Below are 24958 nucleotides of genomic sequence, written 5' to 3'. Positions count from 1 at the left end.
TTTTTTTTAAAGATTTTATTTACTTGACAGAGATCACAAGTAGGCAGAGAGGCAGGCAGAGAGAGAGGAGGAAGCAGGCTCCCCGCCGAGCAGAGAGCCCGATGCGGGGCTCGATCCCAGGACCCTGAGATCATGACCTGAACCGAAGGCAGAGGCTTTAACCCACTGAGCCACCCAGGCGCCCCAAGCATAAGACTCTTGATCTCAGAGTTATGAGTTTGAGCCCCACATTGGCAGAATGATTACTTAAAAAAAAAAAAAAAAAAAAAAGGAAAGAAAAAATCTGAAAAGCAAAAGGTAGAGGAGCTTAGATCAAGGAAGAAAATCATGGCTCCAAATGCAAGTCGATGAGAATTCTGCAGAAGGTGGAAGCCATTCCAAGGATACTCCAAACTTGGAGGAAGCTGATAATTGGAGTGAGAGAGGATAAAGATGTAGCCCACGAGAGGACATGTTGGATTGGTTACTGCTTCCCTATTTTTCCACCTGTGCCAGACCAGGCAGCTAGAAAGGGGGACTTCTGTATTTTATTGTGCATAAAAGCTATAAGTATTTAAGTTGGAGGGTGTAGGATAGGACCCTGTGTGCCTGGCAACGCCTCAGACAAATGGGGAGCATTTACTGCCTTGAGTATTTTTTGCAGCTCTGCTGCGAACATGCTGGAGAAAACAGGTGACAGGACTCAGACTTGTCACCACAGAACTTTAAGTATAAGAATAGACACACAATCAAGAATTCCAACCAAGAATATGGAAGCCAACTCAAGAAAGGTATCAAATTCAGTGAAGAGAAGACAAAGGAACAGAAATAGAAAACGCACAACAAAACTTTAGAACAAGTGCTTTTCTATCCTCGGGAAGAAGCTAGGTATGTGCATCCGTCAACTAACGAGTCAGAGACCTTGCAAAGCAAAATCTTGCTGTTCAATATGCAAAGTCAATTGCATTCTTCTATACCAGGAAGAAAGAATTAGAAAATGCGAAGTGAACTTAATAATAAAAAATGAAAGACGTCATTTACAATAGCCACAAAAAATTATATAGCACTTAGTTATAAATCTAATAAAAGATACAGAAGACATGTATGCGAAAATTTAAAAATTTACTGAAGGATCTTGAAGAAGACCTAAATGAACGGACAGAGATTACATGTTGCTAAAGAGTAAAATAATATTAAAAACATGTCAGTTTTCCCAATTGGATCTGCATGATTAATGTAACACACATAAAATTTAAGTAAGATTTTTCCCATCAAAGCTGACCGACTGACCCTAAAACATATAATATTAAAAGAGTAAAGGGCCAAGCCTGGCTGGGAAACTTGTGCAGTAGATTAAGTGATGGTAACTCGACCTAGAAGCTTTCTTGACTCACTATGAAACTAATTATTATCATTAATTAGAGCAATGTGGTATCGATCCCGGGAGGATACATAGGTCAGTGGAATAGAACAGAAAGAGACTCATACTTACCAGAAATTCTGATACATGACAAAAATGACACGATGAATCAGCATAGAGAGTAACAACTACAAAACGAGACCTGAAAAGGTGATTATCCGAATGGAAATAAAAATCAGCAAAGAAAAAAATTCAGATCTGTTGCAGGGTTAACTGTCTAAAGCGACCTTTGAAAGTTTAAGTAAGAATATTTAGATAAATAATCTGGCACTGAAATAGGGAAGGGTTTCTCAATACTCAAAAAGAATTGGTTGTTTAAAAAATAGGTAAATTCTACTACATAGATATGAAAATATGTTGTTCAGAAATTCCCTTAAAGGTGAGAAAACAAGCTAAACATTGGGAGAAAATCACTGCAGGGACATTTGTAAGTGACAAAGGAAGAGTGTGCATGCACGCACACACACCCACACATACATGCACACGATTTCGCCCTCTCCCTTACTGCGTAACAGTTATCAAATACGTTGATTCTTTTATTTATCTCTTTTCTATTAAGTAGGCTCCACACCCAGCATGGAGCCCAACACGGGGTTTGAACTTACCACCCTGAGACCAGGACCTGAGCCAAGATAAAGAGTTGACACTCAACCAACTGAGCCCTGCAAGTGTCCCCAAATACGTTGGTTCTTCAAAGTTGTGTAAGCTATTGACATTCCATCTATTAAGTCTGGATGTTTGGACTTTCTTAGAACAGGTGAAGTATGAAGTAAAAATATACTTCTGTAAGACACTGAAAGAAAGCGGTTCCTACCTTTGTGGAGTTTTGAAAAACTGTGAAAATGATCCAGGAGGCCAATATAAACAACAGTAGCAACAGTGACTTACGATTTGCCATATTTCTCCTGATGAAGGTCCTACAAGAGATAATACAAGTGCAGGCACAGCAGAAAGGAAATGCAGAAATACACAAAAAGTTCATGCCTCCTGATTCTTATGTCCTCAATACATTTCTCCCAGAACAGAACTTTGCCCACTCCTACCCCAGCCACGCTTACTGCTCCCCCCACAGCTGCTGTCTTTGGCGATCAGCTTGTACCGTCAACAGAAGCATTATTCTGAGACAGAAAGCCCACCATGGGTTCTAGGAAACTGAACCCTTAATGGCCCGAAGGGTACGGGGCTGTTCATGTTTAGGAAGTCACCAGGCTATTTTGTTCCCTAACAGATTCCATATTCTCCTTCCTTAAACACAAACTACAGACACAAAATATCTCAGTAAATGTTCACCCTGATCATCACTTTATCCCGGGGCCCTTTCAATGTTACTTGATTTTTCCAGCTTCCTTATCACAATTCTATTATTACGTTCCTTTTTCTTGCTTTAAGCAGCGTTTCTAATTCCACCAAAGCTGAAAAAAATTGTTACATCTTCGTTTCTGTCCTTGGGTAAGAATTTCAAGTTGTCTTTTAAAAACAGATCGCTTAAATACTGCCTTCCTAAAATTTTCCATCTTTCAAATGTACTCTCCCCTCGAAGCACCTCCTGCCCTAAATCCCCAGCTGATACATAGACATTAGAAGTCTCTGCACCCGAGAGTAAAGGTTACCTCTTCCCCCACCTGCACAATTTTGAAAATGTTTTCATACTTTTAGTTTAAAGATTATGTTCAATCCCATGCAAAGGAACTGTGGTCACCTGGGTGCTGAGGCTTTGTTTTGAAGTACCAGTGTACCGCTGGGGGGCATCCCTCTGTGCCAAAAGAAAACACAGGTGTAAGTTGCAGCCTGCATGCTTTCAGCTGGGACCCACAGGCTTCTGCTTATTTCAGTGAAGGTGACGGTCAGGCACGCCGGCTCCATCTATGAAGGGGAGGCCTAGGTCACAAACTACAGTTATTAGTTTGTGCATGGGGGAGCGGGGAGGAAAAATGAAATCCTCAGTACAGGTTAGATAATTATGTCTTTAGACTTAATTAGTCTAGTTATAGTACACATAGAATAAATACCTGACCCAAAAAAAAAGAGAGAATAAAGGTGAACGTTCAAATGATTGAGAGTAATCAGTCATTCCCGAAAAGGGGAAACTGCCTGGATTCCACTTGAGCCTGGTCATCAAGCCCACCTGCCAGGATTCCAGTGCATAGTATCTTGTACATAGTAGGTTCTCCATAGAATTTACTGAATTGGATTAAGGAAGCCTCAGATTCAACGTAAGCAAGACAATGATATTAACTCCCAAGACAACAGAGTGAATGGCTTATACTTACGAGTTTGAATCTATCTGGGGTTTGCAGTCTTGAATGGATAGAAATGGTGCCAGAAAGAGAATGTACCCAGGACTGTTGCACCATTGCCCAGAGAAAGCGGTGGCTGGCTACACTGAAGATCCCTCCACAGTCTCATTTGTGCTGTCCCACAGAGGAAGTTCAACATATTGAAACACGTCCATCCATCTAAGAGAGAATGGAGATCTGTTTCGTAAGGACAGAATAATCCTTCCAATATCCTTGATCACGCTCTACCTGAACCGGCCTTAACAATACTTCTTTATGCCTTTATGTGATGACAGTTGGAGAAACTGTTTCAATCTTATGTGTACGACGGGGCTTAGTCATACCATTCTGGACCATTCTGTCCTAGGGAGCCTCTAAGAGATAAGTATTTGCCGTTCTGGTTTGGTTGCTCCTTAGGAGACCAGTGTCAGCAACCACCCAAGTTCACCACCTACGCTGACAAACAGATTTATGGGTTTTAATTTGCTCTAGTTATAGAAATGCTGGTATTTAATGTCAACCTGATCTCTCTTCATGAGGCAGGAATAATAGGTCTGCTTGATCAGGAGCGTAGCAGTGAAACGGTTTGTGCAGATCCTCTAGTTTGCTTTGAAACAGAGCGGAGACCAGGGTTCCTGTCCCTTTGACCTGACTTAGAGCCCTTTCCACCATGCAGCTTGACCCCAACAGAAATGGTCTACCCAAGAACAGGTAAATCATGCGGTTCATATATTTATTGTCCATTATGCCTAAAAGGCCCCCACCCCCCTTGAACCACCCGAAAGCCGGATGTGAGCAGGATAAATGGTCCTTAGCGTGTTCTCCTTGCAGTTAGTGTGCGACTCTGTCTGTATCTTTGATGGAGTGGCTCCCTTCCCCCTGTGTTTATAGTCTAAATGAGGGATATAAGCAGGAGAGCTCCGTCAGGGGAACGTGGGACCGTGTGTTTACGGAATAAAATACCGTTTAAGAGGTCGTCAGGTCTTTGGGGGCTATGAGTAGGGTAAGAGTAGTGTTGACCAAGATCTAAAAGAGCCCAAGCAAAATGCGCAAATTACCAGCATCAGCTAAGCAAAGAGAGCATGTCCGGGGACTGTCACTGGGGACTGAATGGCAAGTGAGGGAAACGGCTGCTGGGGCTTGAGGAATCCAACAAGAGGTGCCTCATCGCCAAGGAGACTGTACTGGTTGGCAGGAGGTTTCATGTCTGTGGGATCGGAGTACCCTGGAGGCTTGGGAAAGCATGCATTACCAAAAACGACTCAGAATTCCAGCAGTGAGAACTTAGCCCAGGACTCTTCAGGTCACTAAAGAATGATGGAGGTCATAGGCTGCCGCAACTCAGCCACATTCACGGAGGGACAAGGGCCAGCGATGTGGCAGGGGTGCGGATAGAGAGCAGACTATGGCGCCAGAATTTCCTAGTAACAGGATCACAAACTTTGTGCCATTTTCACGTCTACTGGGCACAGGAGAGCGTACGCAGTTCAGAGTGACTGCCGATTCCATAGCCCTTTTTGAGAAGAGTAGCAAGAAAGTGGTGTGAAGTTGCTTGGTTATGTCTCCGTTATTGCTACCCTGCCATCCTCTCGGAGACGGGCGCCTGTTTCAAAGGTAACAAAGGGAAGGGACAGGGAATGGAAATTATGCCACACTGGGACTATTCCCTTCTGTGGGTGACTGCCACCACTCCGAGCTGCTGGACTTTGACAGAGACACAGATACGTGAGGCAGAAGGCAGTGGGCGGGGGTGAAAAGACCCCCCGATTGAACAACAGCCAGCACTTATGGGGGACTTTTTCCATACCTGGCGCTCTCCTAGTGCTTCTTAGACGCTCATCCACTTAATTCTCAGAACAACACTAGGAAGCAGTTGTCGTTTTCAGATGAGGAAACCGAGGCCGGGTGCAGTTAAATGTTGGCCGAGGTCACATAGCTAGTACGCGGAAGAGGCAGGCCTCTGAGCCAGATGTTCAGAACTTTGTTGTTGTTGTTGTTGTTTTAAATAAAGATTTTATTTATTTATTTGACAGATGTGGAAGATCTCTTCTGTCAGTCCTCAGGTCACTTTCGGAATTCATTTTAATACCTGTAGTTTTTGTCTCGGCGTCTGCGGAAGGAGGTGAGCTCAGGGTGCTCCTACTTCACCCTCGTCACCACCAAGTCCGATCGGGACACTTTTCAAGAGTATTAATTACTTTATAGAATGTCCCTTACTTTTGTTCTATCCAATATTTTCTCATAATTCAATTGACGTCATGATTTTTGTCAAGAGCACCCCAAAAGTGATGTGTCCTTCTTGGTACAACTCATAAAAAAGATAGATCTTAGAACTGTTGATGTTAACCTAATCCCTGGGGTAAAGCCATGTCTATTGATTTTACCCACTGTTGAGTTACTATTTTTTCACGTTGAAATTAATAAATATTAGTGGGAAGATACTCTTGTTTCTCCTCAAACTTCCCCCCACTAATTTTAGGCTTCATCAACAGATCTTGACTGTAACAATTGTTACTGCAGTGTTCTAGTGCAGAGAAAAGATGGACCTTAAAAATGTACTTACATTACAAAACAGAAGACTGGTCCTTCTGCAACATCCGTGTGTAAGTTCTACGTCATTCATGTTTCCCACAGGGAAAAAGGTGGAATGTGCTTGCTCCTCCATCCGATGACTAAACGGGTCCCAGTAGTGAAGGAAATACCAGTGTGAGGACAAGACTGCTCGTAATTTTCTAAAGAAAGTTCTTCTTCATTCTCCCTTGAAGGTAAAGTCTCATCCAAGCAGAACTGTTGCTCAAATTTTGGCCAAAGAGTTGACTAGATGGCCCAATGCCTCTCTTCACCTGTTCAGGTTGTTCGAATCTGTTGAAGTTGTTCAGGAAATCAACCACAGTGCTATCCAAACAAACATGTTCATTACGTAACCAGGAAAATCCCTAGATATGTGCTGCTAGTATCACTAAGGTAGGAAAGTCCACTGTGTTTGAGCAAAATGCTCAGTTGGCCTGTGTTTTATTTTTTACCTTCACAGAAAACGTGTTGTTTCATGCTGCCAGTCCATCAAAGTAGAATAATTTGTGTTTCCAATATGTGTAGTTAGTTTCATGGAATTTTGAGTTTCTCACATTTTAGAATCCGGTCTGAGAATTTTAGGAGTAAGATAAAACCCTTCCTCCCAGACCCCCAACATGGTCCAGGGCCTCACAGAGATTGTAAACTATTGTTGAGGAACTAACTGGAAGGGCCATTAGGACCCAAAGGGGCCCTAGTGATGGGCTTAAAAATGACCTTCACAGCAGGCCTAGTTTTTATCATGCTCCACCATTCAGCGATTCAAGCACTTTCCTGTCTGCCTCTCTTGCTTCTGCTGTTAGCATTTGACTGGTCTCTTCACCCTGTCTCTCTGCTTCATGGCAGTACCACAGAGTGGTTAAAAACACAGTTCTGGGGGCACCTGGGTGGCTCAGTGGGTTAAGCCTCTGCTTTCAGCTCAGGTCATGATCCCAGGGTCCTGGGATCGAGTCCCGCATCGGTCTCTCCGCTCAGCGGGGAGCCTGCTTCCTTCTCTCTCTCTGCCTGCCTCTCTGCCTCCTTGTGATCTCTCTGTCAAATAAATAAATAAAATCTTAAAAAAAAAAAAGAAGGAGATTTACTAAATTTAGGACACGTGCAAGAGGAGCAGGGATCTGTAGGTGATTTCTCCAGAAACAAAAGGGCTGGCAGGTGCTTTTCTTGCCTTCTCCCAGCCCAGATGGCTGGATGCTTGTGGAAGCCAATGCTAACACTGTCCATCTACTTTGCTATCACTGTGTGCCCACTCCTAGGACACCCTTGTGCACCAGCTTGCCCAACCCCCTTACCTTAGCAGGCACCCCTCAGTTGAGTTGAGTGTCAGCCTTCCTCACTAGCATTGTCACAACAACTGAAGATAAACCACAACAGGAGAATGCATGCAATCCACAAGGAGCACCTGGTTCTGGTTACAAAGGGGGACTGGCTATAGGACAACACAGGACCTCGTCTACCAAGACAACTACTTTCAAGACCAGGAGACATAGGTGACCTACTGTATACATAGAAACAAATACAGAGATTTAGACAAAATGAGGAGACAAAGGAATGTGCCCAGGATGAAAGGACAAGACAAAAATCACCAAAAAAAGGGCTAAATGAAATAAAGATAAGCAATATGCTTGATAAAGAGTTCAAAGTAATGGTCATTGAGATACTCACTGGGTGTGACAAAATAGTGGATGACTCAAGTAAGAACTTCAACAAAGAGGGGAAGAGTTAAAGCTGAGGAACACAATGACTGAAATGGAAAAAAAAATGCTGGAGGAAATCAACAGCAGATGAGAGGAGGCAGAAGAACAGATCAGCAATCTGGAAAACAGTGTAGTAGAAAGCTATCCAGCTGGACAGCAGAAAGAAAAAATGAAGGAGAATAAATTGATGGACCTCTGTGCCATCATCATGTGTACTAACATTCACATTATAGGAATCCCAGAAGGAAAAGAGAGAGAACAGAATAGAAAATTCATTCGAAGAGATAAGAGCTGAAGACTTTCTTAATCTGGGGGAAGGAAATAGACATCCAGGTCCAAAACAGATAAACCCCCAGCAAGATGAACCCAAGGAGGTCCACTCCAAAACACATAATAATTAAAATGGCAAACAGTAGTGATAAAGAGAGAATCTTCAAAGCAGCAAGAAAAGAGCAAACAATTATACACAGGAACCCCCATTAACCTATCTGCTGATTTTTCATAAGAAGTTCTATAGGCCAGAAAACAGTGGCATAATATATTCCAAGCGCGGAGAGAAAAAACCCTACAACCAAGAATACCCGTCAAGGTTATCATTCAGAATTGAAGGAGATGTAAAGAATTTCCCAGACGGGGGTGCCCAGCTGGCTTAGTCAGTAGAGCACATGACTCTGGTCTCAAGGTTGTAAGTTCAAGTACCACTTGGGGTGTAGAGTTTACTTAAAATAAAAAATATTAAATAAAAAAAAAAAAAAGAATTTCCCAGACAAACAAAAGTTAAAACAGTTCATTACCACTAAACATGTCTTATAAGAAATATTAGAGGGATTGCTTCAAATGGAAGGGAAAGGCCACAACTAGAAGTAAAGGAAATTACGATAGAAAAAAATTCCATAGGTAAAAGCAAACATATAGTAAAGAAAGTAGATGAGTCACTAATGAAGCCAGTGTAAAGGTTAAAAGAAAAAAGTAGTGAAATCAATTATATCTATAAAAATCAGTCAAAGGATAGACAAAAATGATGTAAAATATAGTATAATGTACATAAAACAAGGAGAGGGGAGTAAAAATGCAGTGTTTTCATAACTTATTGGAACTTAAAGGATCGTTAATTTAACATAGATGGCTAAACACGTAGGATGTTAATATGAACCCCATGGTAACCACAAAGCGACACAAAAAAACAAAGTGAAAGGAATTCAAGCACCAACTCTAAAGAAAACCCCTTCCACAGGGGAAGATGGTGAGAGAGGAAGAATGGAACAGAGGAGAACAACAAACATAAGCAGAAAACAATTAGCAAAATGTCAACAAGTTCATATCTAAAAATAATTAAATGTAAATAAACTAAATGCTCCAATCAAAAGTCATAGGATGACTGAATGGATAAAAAAAACAAACAAACATATAAACAAACAACCCCCCCAAACCCTCAAAAAATAAAAAACATGACCCACCTATAAGCTGCTATGAGAGACTCACCTCAGACCTAAAGACATATACAAAAAAAGTGAAAGTGAAGGGATAGATAAGATAATTCATGCAAATCAAAGCAGGAAAAAAAGCCAGGGTAGCAATACTTATAATCGGACAATATAGACTGTAAACAAAGACTGTAAGGAGAGAGAGAGAGAAGGGCCTTACATAATGATTTAATAAAGGAATCACTCCAACAAGAGGATATAACAATTGTAAATATCAATGCACCTAACATTTGGAGCACCTAAAGCAAATATTAACAGACCTAAAGAAAGACACTGACAGTAATGCGATAATATTAGCGAACTTTAACACCCCACTTACACAATGGATAGGTCATCCAGACAGATAATCAAAAAGAAAACAATGGCTTTGAATGGCCAATTAGACCAGTTGGACTTAACAGATATATACAGAACATTTCCATCCAAAAATAGCAGAATACACATTATTTTCAAGAACACATGGAACATTCTCCAGGAAAGATCACATGTTAGGTCAAAAAATGAATCCCATTAAATTTAGGAAGATTAAAATTGCATCAAGCAATTATTTTTTTCTGGCCACAATATAAAACTAGAATGCAATTACCAAAAAATTGGAAATAAGCAAACAAACATGGAGGCAAACAACATGTTACTAAAGAACTGATGGGTGAAAAAAAATAAAAGAGGAAATTTAAAAAACAAAGACAAGTGGAAATGTAACAGTTCAAAATCTTTGAAATGCAACAGCAGTGGTTCTAAGAGGGAAGTTGATAGCAATACAGGCCTATTTCCAGAAAAATCTGAAGTAAACAAACAAACCTTACATCTTCAGGAACTAGAAAAAGCAGAGCAAACAAAACCCAAAGTTAGTAGAATGAAGAAAATTATAAAGAACAAAACAGAAGTAAATGAAATAGAGACAAAAAAAAATAGAAAATATCAATGACAACAAGAGCTGGTTCTTTGAAAAGATAAACACAATTGATAAACATTTAGCCAGATTCATCAAGAAAAAAAAAAAGATATATGACACAAATACAAAATGAAAAAAGAGAAATAACAATGAATACCACATAAATAGAAAGGATTATAAGAATACTATGAAAAATTATACCAACAAATCAGAAACCTAGAGACATGGATGAATTTCTAGATATGCAGTCTTTCTTTCTTTTTTTTTTTTTAATTTTAGTGAGCATTTATTTGCTGGTATACTTAGGTTTTCCTCAGTGGACATTCATTTAATCTCTAAACAATAATTTTAGAAATTCTATATTTTTCAATACTCTATTTTCAATACTCTTACATTTATCTATTGTTATTATTTTATTTCATTTGTTAGAACTTTCAGAAAAATAATGAACGATAATAGTGTTAGTGGACTCTTGGTGTCCTCACCTTTGAAGAACATGATTTCAGTATCTCCTTGTTTCTTAGTTTCTGGTGGATTACAATTTCAAGAAAAAATATCTTTCTTTCTAGTTTATCAAGAAATTTATTGGCAACAAATGTGGATGTTTTTATAATTATTTTAAAATATCCTTCATGATGCAAATTCCTAGAAACATATAATCTACCAACAGTGAATCAGGAAGAAATAGAAAATTTAAATGGGCCAATTAACAGCAGTAACACTGAAACAGTAATCAAAAAACTGCCCCCAAAAAAGAAGTCCAGGACAAGACACCTTCACTTTAAGACACTTAAAGAAGAGTTAATACCTATTCTTCTCAAACTATTCAAAAAAATACAAGCAGAAAGAAAACTTCCAAGTTCATTCTGTAAGGAAAGAATCACCATGATACCAGAAACCTGTTGCATTAGTTACCAAGAAATAAATTTAACTGAAGAGGCAAAAGACCTATATTCTGAAAACTATAAAACCCTGATGAAAGTTCAAGATGATGCAAAGAAATGAAAAGTCATTAGTGCCCATGGGTTGGAAGAGCAAATATTGTTAAAATGTCTATAGTACTCAAAGCAATCTACAGATTTAATGCAATCCCTGTCAAAATATTTTTCACATAAATAGAGAAAAAGAATCCTAAAATTTGCATGGAAGTTATTAAATAGCCAAAGCAATTTTGAAAAAGCCAAATAGAACTGGGGTATCAAAATTACAGATTTCAAGATATATTACAAAGTGGTAGTAATCAAAACAGTATGGTACTGGCACAAAAACAGACACATAGATCAATAAAACAGAATAGAAAACCCAGAAATAAACCCACAATTATATGGTCAATTAATCTCCAACAAAGGAAGAATGAATATACAATGGAAAAAAGACAGTCTCTTCAACATATGGTGTTGGAGAAACTGGACAGCCACATGTAAAAGAATGAAACTGGCCACTTTTTTTTTTTTAACCATACACAAAAACAAAATTGAAATGGATTAGACTTAAACATGAAACATGAAATCATAAAAATCCTTTAAGAGAGCACATGCAGTAATTCTTCTGACATTAGCTGTAGCAACATTTTTCTAGATATGTCTCCTGAGGCAAGGGAAATAAAGGCAAAAATAAACTATTGGAACTACATCAAAATAAAAAGTTTCTGCAGAGTGAAGGAAAGAATAAACAAAACTAAAAGGCAACCTACTCAATGGGAGAAGATATTTGCAAATGACATATCTGATAAAAATTTAGTATCCAAAATATATAAAGAACTGATAGAACCCAACACCCCAAAAGCAAATAATCCAATTAAAAAATGTACAGAAGATATGAACAGTCATTTCTCCAAAGAGGACACCCAGATGGCCAACAGACATATGAAAAGATGATCAACAGTACTCATCAGGGAAATACAAATCAAAACTATAATGAGATATCACTTCACACTTCTCAGAATGGCTAAAATAAAACAACACAAGAAACAACAAGTGTTGGCGAAGATGTGGAGAAAAGGGAAATGTCTTGCACTCTTGGTAGAATGGCAAACTGGTGGAGCCACCAGGGAAACAGTATGGAGTTTCCTCAAAAAATTAAAAATGGAGCTACCCTATGATCTACTAATTCCACTACTGGGTATTTACCCACAAAATGTAGTCTTTCAAAACTGCTTTAAGAGGAAATAGAAAATCTGAACTGATAGATTTCTAGTAATAAAACTGAATCAGTAATCAAAAAACTCCCAAGAAACAAAAGTTCAGGACCAGATATTTTCACAGATGAATTCTACCAAACACTTAAAGAACTATTCTCTTGAATTATTTCAAAAAATACGAGAGGAAGAAAAAGTTCTGAATTCATTCTATAAGACCAGTATTACCCTGATACTACAGCCAAAGACCCTATCCAAAAAGGAAAACTACAGGCTAGTATCCCTGATTAACATAGATGCAAAAATCCTCAAAAGGAAATATTAGCAATTCAAATTGAACAATACATCAATAGGACTATTTACCATGATAAAATGGGATATATTCCAGGGATGCAAGGATGGTTCAATATTTGCAAATCAATCAATGGGATATACCACATTAACAAGAGAAAGGATAAACCATATGATCTTCTCAATATGCAGAAAAGCACTTGACCCAATTCAACATCCATTCATGATAAAAAATTTCAACAGAGTGGGTTTGGAGAGAACATGCCTCAACATAATAAAGACCAAAGATAAAAAAAACTCACAACTAACATCATAGTCAATGGTGAAAAACGGAAAGCTTTTTTTCTAAGATGGGGACCACGACAAGAATGTCCACTCTTGCCACTTTCATTCAACATAGTACTGGAAGTGTGGGCTTCAGGAATCAGACAAGAAAAAGAAATAAAACTTATCTAAATTGATAAGGAAGAGGTAAACTGTATTTGCAGATGATATAATATTATACATAGACTCCACTAAAACGATTAAAATAAATGAATTCAGTAAAGTTATAGGATACAAAATTAATGTGCAGAAACCTGTTGCATTTATATACACTGATAACAAAGTAGAAGAAAGAGAAATTAAGAATATAATCCCATTAACAATTGCACCAAAAAGAAAAAAAAAAAAACCCACCTAGAAATAAATGCAACCAAGGTGGTGAAAGACCTTTATTCTGAAAATTAGAAAACATTAATGAAAGAAATGGAAGAGGATACAAACGGAAGAATATTCCATGTTCATGGAGTAGAAGGAATAATATTATTAAAATGTCCACACTACTCAAAGCACTCTACTGATTCAATGCAATCCTTATCAAAATACCACCAAAAACACTAAAACAAATAATCCTAAAATTTACCAAAGACCCGTATCAGCCAAAGCAATCTAGGGAAAGAGGCATAAAACTGGGAACATCACAATCCTGGATGTCAAGATATACTATGAAACTACAGCTGTCAAGACAGTATGATACTGGCACAACAGACACTAGATCAGTAGAACAGGACAGAGAGCACAGTAATAAACCCACACTTACATGATCAATTAATCTGTGACAATAGAGACAAGAATATGCAATAAGAGAATGACTGTCTCTTCAATAAATGATGTAGCTACATGGACAGCTAATGCACAAGAATGAAACTGGACCACTTTCTTACATCATATACAAAAAGAAACTCAAAATAGATTAAAGACTTAAATGTGAGGCAAGAAAGCATAAAACTCTTAAAAGGAACCATATGCAGTCATCTCTTAGACATTGGCCTTAGCAACATATTTTAAGGCTATATCTCCCCAGGCCAGAGAATGAAGGGACAATAAACTATTGGTACTACACCAAAATGAAAACTTTTGCACAGCAAAGAAAATAATAAAATAAAAAGGTAACCTTGTGGATGGGAGGAGTTATTTGCAAATGACAAATCTGAAAATGAATTTCTATCCAAAAAACTTATAAAAAGAACTTATAGGGGCACCTGGGTGGCTCAGTGGGTTAAAGCCTCTGCCTTCGGCTCAGGTCGTGATCCCAGGGTCCTGGGATTGAGGCCCGCATTGGGCTCTCTCTTCTGCGGAGAGCCTGCTTCCCCCTCTCTCTCTGCCTGCCTCTCTGCCTACTTGTGATCTCTGTCTGTCAAATAAAAAAAAAAAAAAAAAGAACTTATATAGCGTAACACCAAAAAAATAAAATAATGGGCAGAGGAACTGAGCAGATATTTTTCCAAGGAAGACATATACATGGCCAACAGGAACATGAAAAGATGCTCAACATTACTAATCATCAGAGAAATACAAATGAAAATACAATGAAATATCACCTCCCAACAGTTAAAATGGTTATATAAAAAAGACAAGGAATAACAAATGTTGGAGAGGATGTGGAGAAAAGGGAACACTTATGCACTGTTAGTGGAAAGACAAATTGGTGTAACGTCTATGGAAAAGGGTATGGAGGTTCCTCAAAAAATTAATAGAAATTCTATTTGATCCAGTAATCCCACTGCTGGATATTTATCTCTGAAAACACTAATTCAAAAAGACATGGGACCCTTATGTTTATTACACATTATTTATAATTGCCAAGATATGGAAGCAACCAAAGTGTCCATTGATAGATGAATGGATAAAGAACATGAGATGTATACACACACACACACACACACACACACACACACACACAGGAATATTAGCCATAAAAAGAAATGAGTTCTTGCCATTTGCATCAATATGAATGAACACACAGTGTACTACACTAAGTGAAATAAGCCCGAAAGACAAATGTCATTTCACTTACATGTGGAGTATAAGAACCAAACCAAACCAACCAACAAACCCTCAAAGAGGAAAAGACTCAAACTCTGAGAACAAGTTGTGGTTGCCAAAGTGGAAGGGTAGGGGGAAGACAGGAGAAACAGGTAAAGGAGATTAAGAAGTACACACTTAAAGGTGTGCAGTACGTAAGTCAGATGAAAAGTACAGCATAGGGAACACAGTCAATAATGTAATAATGTTATACGGTGACTCTGACTCCACTATTATGGTGGGTACTGAGTAATGTACAGAATTGTCGAATCTGTTGTACACCTGAAACCAATATGACAGGGTATGTCAACCTCAATTAAAAAAAAAAAAAAAGATTTATAGGGGCACCTGGGTGGCTCCGTGGGTTAAGCCTCTGCCTTCGGCTCAGGTCATGGTCTCAGGGTCCTGGGATCGAGCCCCGCATCGGGCTCTCTGCTCAGCAGGGAGCTTGCCTACCTCCCCCACCCTGCCTGCCTCTCTGCCTACTTGTGATCTCCGTCTACCAAATAAATAAATAAAATCTTTTTTTAAAAAAAAAGGAGGAGGAGGAGGAAAAAAGAGGAGGAAGCAGGCTCCCTGCTGAGCAGAGAGCCTGATGCGGGGCTCGATCCCAGGACCCTGAGACCATGACCTGAGCCGAAGGCAGAGGCTTAACCCACGGAGCCACCCAGGCACCCCTAAATAAAATCTTTAAAAAAAAAAAAAGATTTATGATCGTGAGAAACAGTGTAAAACTGAGTTTGGAAGAGATTAAGGAGGTAATGACTAAATTCAGTGTGGGATCATGTCTTGGGTTCTGGAACAGAAAAGGGACATTAGTGGAAAAAACTGTGACATTCAAATAAAGTCTGTAGTTTAGGTAACAGTCACTAATGCACCAATGTTAATTTCTTGGTTCTGTACACTGTCCAATAATCATACAAGATGTTGTTATGTGAAGCTGGCTGAAGCCTATATAGGAACCCTCTATACTGTTTTTGAAAACCTTTCTATATTTATAAAATTATTTCAGATTAAAAAACTTAGGAGCACCTGGGTGGCTCAGTCAGTTAAGCATCTGTCTTTGGCTCAGGTCACGAACCCAGGGTCCTGGAAATGAGCCTGTGTTGGGCTCTCTGTTCAGCGGGGAGTCTGCTTCTGCCTCTGCCCCACACCCCACCCCTCACCCTCTGCCCCTCACCCCGACTTGTGGGTGCTCTCAAATAAAATCTTTATAAATTTTTTAAAACTTTCTCAAATGGTAGAAATAATATATTTCTCCATGAAATGTTTCATTTTCCCTATATTGTCTACCAAATAATTCAGCGAATGATTTATGTCTATACAGAAGAGGTGCTATGACTTCCACTGTTTCATGTTGCCATTTACGCATGGTAGAGTTCTAGGCTCTTCATCTCGCTTGGTATGTTTTTCATCTATGAGTGTTGCACTTTTTTTTTTTTTAGATTTATTTTTTGAGCAAGAGGGAGAAAGAACATGGGAAGGATGGGGAGAAGGGAAGGAGAGACAATCTCACGCAGACTTCATGTTGAGCATGAAAACTGACATGGTGCTTGATCCCACCACCCCAAGATCATGACCTGAGCCAAAATCAAGAGTCAGAGTCACCCAGCTGCCCCAGCTTTTTTTTTTTTTTTTTTTAAACATGTCTTTGTATATCTTATTTTCTGGGGGTAAATCCACTTTTGATGCTCCAAGTTTTCAAAATTAGCTAAAATTAGCTACCCACTGTACCAAGATAGAGGTTCCAAGATAGAGTACTAACAGGATGCTGGTTCCTTCGTTTGATTCAACACCAGGTGTGCCACAGAAGGGAGAAGCTGGTATATTTAGATCTTAGTAAAAGCTGTAAGAAATCCCGAGGAAGTCCAAGATAATTGGATTCTGATGTCCCTGCTGGAGGTTAGGCTTTAGGAGGAGGAAGGCAAGCCAGAGCAGGAGAAAGCCGGTAGTCAGGAACAGCGAAAAAATGGAGGCAAGCATTCTGGGTCCTTTTAATCTCTTTGCAGTGCCCTGGTTAGAACACTGATTGCTACCTGGTGACTGTAGGGGAGAGAAGGGGCAGCACCATCTTTCAGGACCTACCTGGAGGCAGCGTAGCAGAATCCAGCCCCGCTAGAGAAATCTGAGGGCAGGGAGGAGAAACCCGCAGGTGCAAATGAGCGAATTAGTCCTCAGCTTTAACTCCTTCCCTCTTGCTACCCATGGGGAGGTTACTGTCATTTTTTTCCAGACAGTACTTTATTGTGTGGGATTTCTCCATGCCCATAGCATATTTAATATTCCCAACCCCTTGCCCCAAATGCTTTAGCAACAGTGTCATCACAACAGCCCCTGAATTCCCTTTACACATTTCCCAACACCATTTTTGGTTGAGAAGCTGTGGTTTAGAGGATCACGTCCCAAGAGGATGGTGACAGCTCTTGGGACAAGCTATACTTTGGGGGAGGCACAGAAAAGTCACGTGCAATCAGTGTCACTGTGTGTGTGTGTGTGTGTGTGTGTGTGTGTATGACAAACTGGAAATTGTTGAGGAAAAATCAAAATGGGCTCTGAGCCCTAAAGAACCCTTCCATGAATCTCTGTACACTCACTAGACCGAGGGCACAAGCTAGGGCTTGGAGTTTGGCAGGTTCTCCTAGGGAGACAGGCCTGTTGACAGTCACGGATAATCCCAGGGAAATGTGGCATCGCAGGAAAAATAATGAGACAGCCGAAGGTACACCCACCATGTAAGAAAGGGAAAAAGTAATGGGCCACACTGAACAAGAATTACAGTTATTATAGTATTAGAGAGCAAGTGGAGATGCCGATTGTCTGATTGGAAAGCAGAAAACAAGCAGTCATAAAAGAAGAACGAGTTGAAGCTTCTCGGTCTGAAATAAATAATAAATGATAGTCTGGTGCAAGAGGAGAACGCATACAGAAGTCCAGTTAGGAAACTGAAAGATCGCGTTGAGGGTCTCTCCCAGAAATCCGAGAGTAAAGAGTGGAAAGAATACGAAGGACAAAAGATACGGAGCAAAGAAATAAAGAGGTCAACATCCATAAGAATCCAAGAAAGCCAGGGTAAAATCCAAGTAAACAAACAGACACTATTATTTTCAAGTACATGTGAAAATTAAAAAAAAAAAGACCACGTATGGGGCCACAAGGAAAACCTCAACAGCTGTTAAATTCATTATTTAAATGTAAATCACAATGAAATCACAACAAAATGTGGACAGTGAATAATAACGAAATTCCCTCCATCAAATGTAGAATGCCACCAAGTTATTTTCCAAGAGGAAAATTTATAAACTTGAAGTAGTAAAGAAATCCCAGGTAAAAGAGCAGATGTTGATAGGAGCTAAAACAAAGAAGTGATAACCATCAGAACAAAAGTTTAATTCCTAGAACAAAACTAAAACGTGTGCACCTTTCCAATAAATTTGATCAACAGAAAGGGAAAATATACAAATAATCCATTTGGGGAAAAACGGGTTTACTACAGCTGATGCAAAGACGTTTGAAATCATGAGAGAATACTAAAATAACTATATCCATACATTTACAAAGCTTGACACAGGGACTATTTTCAAAATAAATGACAATAAAATTGATGGGAGAAGAAATAAACTCAGGAAAGGTAATTATTCTGTGCATAGTACCTTCCTTCGAGAGAATATGGCATAGGGTGGGGCGGGGAGAGTAACTCCGACAGGAGAGAAACCTGGTGAATATCCTCAGCCAGATGACCAGGGTCAACATCAATAGTGACAAATCAAATTGATAAGAGGTACCCTTGATACACAGTGATAAAAAAGACACTTCACCTCTGTAGTTTTCTCCAAACCCATAACTTCAACCTAACCGTGAGAAATACCAGATACATCCCAATTGCTGAACACTTTATGTAAAATACTTGATCAGTTCTCCTCAAAATCAAGTCCTCAAAAACAAGTAAAGTTGGAAAAACTATTATAGCCAGAAGGAATTTAAAAAGACATGCCAGCTAAATGTAACATAGGATCTCGGAACAGAAAAAGGACATTATATTAAAAACTAAAGAAATCTGAATATAGTTTTTAGCTAATGACTATGTATCAATACTGGCTTATTAATTATAACCATATACCATAGAATATGTGTTATCATAGTAGCATATACAACATATATATGTTTATATAATATAAGCGTTTGATGATAATATTTTAATCATACAAGAATGAAAAAGTATTTGGGAACTCTACTATCTTCCCCATTTTTCTTTAAATCTAAAACTGTCCTAAAAAATTAAATTGATTAGGGGCACCTGTGTGGCTCAGGTCATGATCTCAGGGTCCTGGGATCGAGCCCCGAATCAAGCTCCCTTCTCCAGGGAGAGCCTGCTTCTCCTTCTGTCCCTCCCCCTGCTCATGCTCTCTTTCTCTTCCTCTCTCCCAAATAAATAAAATCTTTAAAAAATTAAGTATATTAAAAAATCTATGATCTCCCTGATATGAGGAAGTTGAGAGGCAACATGGGGGGCTTGGGGGGTGGGAAAGGGATACATGAAACAAGATGGGATCGGGAGGGAGACAAACCATAAGAGACTCTAAATCTCATAAAACAGAGAGTTGCGGGGGGGGGGGGGGGGGGCGGTAGGGGGAGGGTAGGGAGAGGGTGGTTGGGTTATGGACATTGAGGAAGGTATGTGTAAACCTGGCAATTCACAGACCTGTACCCCTGGGGCTACTAATCCATTATATGTTAATAAAAATTTTTTAAAAATTAAATTTATTAAAAAATCCAAAGTGTAATTATTAAAGAATATAAATTCATAATAAAAACCTCTCCAACCTGTACCCACAGCACAAGTTTTACCTGATTTCTATCCTCTGACCTGTGTTATATAAACTATTTAGAAATAGAAAGAAGGCTGTAAATTCCTCACACTATTTTGTGAGGAAAGTACAGAAGGGAAAAATTAATTTTACCACAGGACAGAGCTGAATAATGCTAAGTAGGTGACTACCCAATTGAATTCTGTAATATACGGGGGAAGAAAACCATCATGGCTTCCATTTTGTCTCAGAAAGACAGCAATGGACGTCCACTATATTTTGCCATGAGGGATCCTAGTCAGAACCCCAGGGTTCATACAGAGGTTATTTTAAGCTGAAGACTTTTGAGATTCAATAGATACAGAAAGAACCTTCCATGGAGCATCCTTTATTTGGGGAAGCGCAACAACTTCTGGGAAAGGAAGCTATCATAAATGCCCCTCTGGGGAGTTTCATTGCTGTGAAAATGACCAGTGGCCCCTGCATAAACCAATGTTATCACAAACTTTCTTTTTTTTTTTTAAAAGATTTTATTTATTTATTTGTCAGAGAGAGAGAGAGAGAGAGCGAGCACAGGCAGACAGAGTGGCAGAGGGAGAAGCAGGCTCCCTGCAGAGCAAGGAGCCCAATGTGGGACTCGATCCCAGGACGCTGGGATCATGACCTGAGCCGAAGGCAGCCGCTTAACGAACTGAGCCACCCAGGCGTCCCTATCACAAACTTTCTTATAGCCTATTTGTTCTTCTAAAAAACAGGTTGTCTTTTCTAAAGAAACTTATTTGTTCTTCCCCAAGAGCCTTTTCTCCCTCCTCCCTTTTCCCTATTAAATTAGATGGATAAGCCTCCAACCTTAAACACTTAATAAGACAGCTACTTTTTTGTTGGCTCCCATATGCACATATCTGAACATTTTTTTCTTCATGCTATTCTGTCTTTTGTCAGTGTAATTCACAGGACTCCCTTTACTAAGCAAGAGGGAATAGAGGAACAGTTTTTCCTTCCTGACAACCACATTAACATTTAGATGAAGGAAATGTGATCCTTTCACTTGATGCTGAAAAAAAAGTCAATAAAATGCAGTACTCATTTATAATTAAAAAATAAAACAATGTAAAAACAACATCTCAGCAAACTAGAAATAGAAACCTGATTAGTATAATAAAGGATATTTATTAAAACCCTACATCTAATACATTACACTTACCTGTAAAGTTTTAGAAGAATTTATACTTGTTAGGAAGAACTACTCAACGTTTTCCTGGAGTTGTAGCAAAAGTAGGAAGACCTAAAAAGGGGGGGACGGGAGTAAGATAAGAGAAAACAAAATAAGAAAATTGTCTGTTTCATGATAATATAAAAATCCACATAGATAATCTACAAATTATTAGAAGTAATAAGAAAGTTTGGTCAAATTGTTTGATATAAGATAATGCGTTGAATTTTGTCTCCCCAAAATTGATATCCACCCGGAATCTCAGATGGGGACATTATTTGACCAGCCTCAGCCATCCCCCAAGGAAGCCCCAGAAGAGAGGCCCAGCATTACATGCCCCAGGATACCCCTGAACAGTGCCACCACAGCCCCAGCCATTTCACCAAGACAACAGAGGTGCAGAGCATTTTGGAACACCCCAGATCTGTATATGCTTCAGCAACAGTTGTCCCACCAGAGCCCCCAAGTGCAGAGTTCCCCAAGACCTTGTGGCCCCTACCTACCTCAGCTCCAGCTGTCCCATCAGGGGGCCACCTGCACAGAGTGTCCCTAGACCATCTGGTCCATGCTGACTTGAGCTCCAGCCATTCTGTCAGGCTCCCCCTGAGTGAAGTATATTTGTGCCACCCATTCCATACTTGCATTGGCTCCAACTACCCTGCCCGGATGCCCCTTACATAGAGCATCCCAGGACCTACCCAGCCCCTGCCTGCTTCACTTCAGCTGTCTCACCAGAGTGCCTTCTGTGCAGAGTGCCCTGGGCCCTCCAGGCCATGCCCATGTTAGCTCCAGCCATCCCACCATGGCGGCCCCAGTGTAAAGTGTCCCAAGTCTCCCAGCCTGCGCTGGCTACAATCACAGCCAGCTGGCCAAAGCCACCAGGTATATGCAGTCTATGCAGGGGGTATTCTTGCACAAGGCCATTTGTCCAACGCATAGGGGGATGAAAACTCACGGGAATGTAAACAAAGGCGACAGAGGAATATGTTCCAAATGAAAGAACGAGACAAAACCTCAGAAAAAGAACTAAACAAAATGGAGGCAAGCCACCTACCAGAAAAACAATCCAAAGTAACGGTCATAAAGACAAGAGTGGAAGAAGTCAGCGGGAACTTCAACAAAGAGGGAAAATATAAAAAACCAATCAAAGTTGAAGAAATAACTGAAATGAAAAATATGCTAGAGGGAATCATTAGCAGATTAGAGGACACAGAAGAGGGGATAAGTGGTCCAGGCAAGGTAGCAGGGAGCACCCAAGCTGAACAGCAAAAAGAAAAAAGAATAAAAAAATTGATAATGTTGTCTGAGGCAACATTAGCTGTACTAACATTTGCATTTTAAGGTCCCACAAGAAGAAGAGACCAAGAACACTTACTCGAAAAAATAATAGCAGAAAACTTCCCTAACCTGGCAAAGAAACAGATATCCAGGTCCAGGAAGCAGGGAGCTCCAAAGAAGATGAACCCCAGGAGGTCCACCCCAACACACATAACATTTAAAATTTCAAAGGTTAACGACAAAGAGAGAATCTAAGCAACAGGAGAGAAATAAATAATTATATACTTGGGTAACTCCATAATGCTATGAGCAGATTTGGCAACAGAACTTTTGTATGCCAGGGTGCATGGATGGCTCAGTTGGGATCACCTGCCTTCAGCTCAGTTCATGATCTCGGGGTCCTGGGATTGAGTCCCACATCAGGCTCCCTGCTCAGCGGGCAGTCTGCTTCTCTCTCTCCCTCTTCTGCTCCCCCTGCTTGTGCTCTCTCACACACGCACTCTTTCTCTCTCTTTCTATCAGATGAATAAATAAAACCTTAAAAAAAATTTTTTTTGTATGCCAGAAGAAAGTAACATGATCTATTCAAACCGCTGAAAAAGAAAAAAAACCTACAATCAAGAATACTCTAACTGGCAAGATTATTGTTCAGAATGGAAGGGAGATATAAAGCATTTGCCAGACTAAAAAAAGTTAAAGAGCTTCATCATCAGTAAACTAGCCTTAAAAATATAAAAGGACTTCTTTAAGTGGAAAAGAAAAGGCCAGATCTAGAAGTAAGAAAATTATGAAAAAAAAAAACCTTTCATGAGCTAAAGTAAACATACAATAAAGGTAGTAGATCAATCACTCATAAAACAGATTAAAAGGCCAAAGTCGCAAAATAAATCTAAAAAATTAAGGCACTCACAACATAAAAAGAAAATGCAACATCATATAGATAAAACATGGAGAGTAAAAGTGTAGTTTTTCTAATGTGTATGAACTATTAATCAACCATGAATTTAATATCTACTGCCATATGTTTAAGATATTATGTACCAACTCATGGTAACCACGAGCCAAAACTCTATAATAGATACATGATCAAGAGAAGGGAATCCAAGTACAGCACTGAAGAAAGCCATCAAGCCATGAAGAAAAAGAACAAGAAAGGAGAAAAACTACATAAACAACTAGAAAACAATTAAGAAAATAAAAGTCATACACTATTTATCAGTAATTACTTTAAATGAAAATGGTTTAAATGCTCCAATCTAAAGAAATAAGGTAACCGAATGGATAAAAAACCAAGACCCATCTATATGCTGCCTACAAGAGACTCACTTGACACCTAAAGACACAGACAAACTGAAAGTGAAGGGGATGGAAAATGCATTTCATGTAAATATAATGGGGGAAAAAAGCTGGAATTGCATACTTAAATCAGACAAAATAAACTTTAAAACAAAGGCTATAACAAAAATCAAAGGGCATTGCATAATCATATAGGGATCAGTCCAACAAGAAGATAAGACAATTGTAAATACCAGTGTACCCAACACAGAAGCACCTAAATACATAAAAGAAATATTAGCAGACAAAGGAGAAATGGACAGTGATACAATATGAGTAAATAAGCATGTAATTCTGGGGCTGCCTTCTGGGGCCTCCCTGGGGGATGGCTGAGGCTGGTTTGGGCTAGGGTCTTAGGGCAGGCTGAGATGGTAGGTTAGCCCGGGTGTCCAGACCCTGCTTCCCTCTGTGCTATCAAGGTGAGGAGAAAGAGAAGCAATGGCACTTGCCTGCCCCTCTGACCCTGAAGAGGATTCCAGCAGCTCCTCTGCAACAGAATTAGAGGCTGGTTCCTTTATATTCTAGTTGCTGTTTTTAACTGTGCCTTTTTTTTTTTTTTTTTTTCTCCTGTGTCCCAGGGCATCTGGGCCTGGTGTGGATGAAAGGTCTGGGACTCACTGAAGGGTCAGGCCAGCCGGGGGCAAACCTGTTCCTATCTGTGTTATCAAAGTGAAGGCAGAATGTCAACAGTGGTGCTTATTAGTGCTTCCTACCCTTCCACCACTGGGTGGAGAGTTTATTCTTTTATATTCTAGTTGCACATTAAAACCACAGGTTTTTTTCTGTGCTCCCGGCAGAGGAATCTGCTCCGAGTCCCTCAGTACTACCCCTCTTCACCACAGCTTAGGACATCAGGGAGTGGGGTTCTATTTAACAATGGAACAATGTCTTCCTCTCTCCTGCTTGTTTTGTATGTGGTCCTCTATCCTTTGTTGTGCAGCAGCTGTTGGGTCAGCCCTCACTTCTCCAGGAACAACTGCTCTATGTATAAGGGTACATTAAGTGTGATCATGGAGGAGGTTAATTCAGGGTCTTACGATGTTGCCATCTCGGACCCTATTGAAATTTTTAATTTTAATGCAACAAAAGACAATCTAAAACAAAGTAAAAATGCAAGGCATTAACTATATATCCAATCAAGAAAGTCAAAGAATTCTTTCCCAAAGCTCATAATGCTTTTCAAAGCAAAGAAGTGACAATCGAACAGAGAAACAGGAAAAAGACAGGAATAGTC

At 39.6% G+C, this 24958-nt stretch overlaps 1 pseudogene across 1 annotated transcript in view; it reads right to left on the bottom strand.

Moving 5' to 3' along the window:
• The window catches only part of LOC308350960 (NXPE family member 4-like), a 113352-nt pseudogene that overhangs the window by 75695 nt on the left and 12699 nt on the right, over positions 1 to 24958 (bottom strand). The window contains exon 2 of the transcript in view: positions 2214 to 2316. The product of the transcript in view is annotated as an NXPE family member 4-like (transcript). The remainder of the gene's footprint in view (positions 1 to 2213; positions 2317 to 24958) is intronic.

Source organism: Martes martes, assembly GCF_963455335.1.
Source record: "Martes martes genome assembly, chromosome: 10".
Taxonomy (NCBI): Eukaryota; Metazoa; Chordata; class Mammalia; order Carnivora; family Mustelidae; genus Martes; species Martes martes.
Note: the sequence above shows the minus strand (reverse complement) of the source record. Positions and strands in the feature narration are given on the sequence as shown.